The sequence below is a fragment of the Rhinolophus sinicus genome, chromosome 4 (assembly GCF_057876585.1).
Source record: "Rhinolophus sinicus isolate RSI-liver-muscle chromosome 4, RSI-T2T, whole genome shotgun sequence".
NCBI classification, from domain to species: domain Eukaryota; kingdom Metazoa; phylum Chordata; class Mammalia; order Chiroptera; family Rhinolophidae; genus Rhinolophus; species Rhinolophus sinicus.
This window is the reverse complement of record NC_142504.1, coordinates 31,864,811-31,867,269: the sequence shown is the minus strand read 5'-3', so window position 1 is coordinate 31,867,269 and position 2,459 is coordinate 31,864,811. Positions and strand designations below refer to the sequence as shown.

Here is a 2,459-nt window from a genome sequence, read left to right as displayed (position 1 = left end):
TAAGATTACATCATGGACAACGAAGGCATTAACAGATCTCTTGAGCCTGTCAATTTATTTTGCATAATGTAGAATCTCGGAAAATTTTATTTGAACATTTTATCTGTAGAAAATTATCATTTTATTTGACAATTCTTCCCATGGATTTCTTATAATAATGATGACTAATTCAGAAACATAAAATATATCAAACCAATCTAAAATATTTCTGGCATCTCTCTTTTTATAAAACAAATATGTAAATAGTTGTGATTTTCCAGGGACCTTTGAGAAATCTCAAAGGTAATTTTAATTTTAAAAGACATCTAGTGCTTATTTTGGCAGCACATATACTACAATGGGAATTATATAGAGAAGATTAGCATGTACCTGCACAATTACGACTTGCAAATTTGTAAAGTGTTCCATGTTCCAACAAGTGATATTGGAAAAACTGAGTATTCACACACAAAAGAATGAAGTTCAACTCTTACCTTTTACCATATACGAAAGATTAACTTAAAGTGAATTAAAGATCTAAACATAAAAGTTAAAATTGTAAAACTCTTAAAAGAAAACATATAAGAAAAGCTTTGTAAGGTTGGATTTGGCAGTGGTTCTTGGATATGACACCAAAAACACAGGCATCAAAAGAAAAAATAGATAAGTTGGACGACAACAAAATTGAAAACTTTTGTGCCTCAAAGGACATTACCAACAGAGTGAAAAGGAGACCCATGGGATGGGAGAAAATATTTGCAAATCATGTATCTAATTAGGGGGTAGTATCCAGAATCTATGAACAACTCCTACAACTCAACAACAACAAAAAAACAACTAGATTTTTAAATGGGCAAAGGAATTGAACAGATAATTCTCCAGAGACATACAAATGGCCAACAAGCACGTGAAAAAAAAAAGTTCAAATCACATCGTTAGAGAAATGTAAATTACAACCACAATGAAATGTCATTTCTCAACCGGGAGGATAGTTATTATCGAAAAACAGAAAATGGAAAGTATTGGCAAGAATGTAGAGAAACTGGAACTCTTGGCATTGCGGGTGTGAATATCAACCGTGGCAGCCACTGTGGAAACTGGTATTGCAGTTCCTAATAATTAAAAAAAAAAATTTAAACATGGATCTACCATAAGATCCAGCAATTCCACGGCTGAGTATATACCCCAAAGATTTGGAAGCAGTGTCTCCAAGAGATATTTGCACACCATATTCATAGCAGCATCATTCACAATAGCCAAAGGATGAAAGCAATCCAAGTGTTCGTTGAAGGATGAGTGAATAAACAAAATGTAGTATATGCATACAATGGAATACTATTCAGCCTTAAAACGGAGGAAAATTCTGACACATGCTACAACATGCATGAAACTTGAAGACCTTGTGAAATAAACCAGTCACTATAGGGCAACTACTATATAATTCCACTAATATGAGGTATCTAATGCAGTCAAATTCATAGAGAGAAAAAGTAGAATAATGGTTTCCAGGGGCTGGGCAGAGGGAGGAATGGGAAAATACTGTTTAATGGGTATGGAGTTTCAGTTGGGGAAGATGTAAAGCTCTGAAGATTGATGGTGGATGGTTATACAATAATGTGAATGTACTTAATGCCACAAAACTGTACACTTCAAAATGACTAGATAAATTTTATGTATATTTTATCACAATAAAAAAATGAAAAAGACATTCTAAAAATTTTATTTTTCTGAATTTAGGAGCTGATATTGAGAACGAAAAATGAATTATCAGAAGAGATTTGGTGATTTGATTGAGACAGGAACACAATTACCTATGAACAGTGAAGAATTATAGCCTAACTCATCAAAAATCACAGTCACAACATATTTTACAATAAAAATAGAAGAAGGTGACAAAATTATAAGGAACATTAGCTGTTCTAAAGAGATGAACTTAAAAAAATATAGTCAAGAGCATAATAAGGTCAGCACAAATTACAGGAAATTATTATGGTGATGTACAGAATTTCTGCTAAACTTTCAGCTTACACAGAAGGTAAAGAATAATCTTTTATTCTTTTTGTTAAAATTAGACTAAATATTTCAAGACTTATATTTTCACAGGGAGAAAATAAAATTCCGATATTACATTTAGTCTTTGGCAGTAAAGTATATTAACATATCTTTATAAATAACCCATCAAAATTAAGCAAATTTTAACATATTTTCTCTGTTTTTCTTTCAGACTCAGATATTATAAAGTATGGCAAATAAAATTCACTTTCCTCAAATCTTCTACAACTAGCTAGAAACACTCAAGTTTTATTCTTCCTTAAAATACTGGAACAAACCAAATTTTACTCTAGAACAAAATCTATTATTTTTTCCCTCAAGAAACATTCCAGGCTACCTCTCATGATTGTAAGAGCTGTATTTCTCTTTCTCATTTTGTATGATTTCATTTTTTCTTATTTTGTTGAGATTTGTTATATGACCCATAT

General features: G+C 31.4%; 1 non-coding gene across 1 annotated transcript; it reads left to right on the top strand.

The window, feature by feature from the left end:
* The first annotated feature begins 308 nt into the window (after positions 1-308).
* Positions 309-414, top strand: LOC141567070 (U6 spliceosomal RNA). The gene has a single exon (XR_012489465.1). It is a non-coding gene; the product is annotated as a U6 spliceosomal RNA (small nuclear RNA).
* Positions 415-2,459: the final 2,045 nt, after the last annotated feature.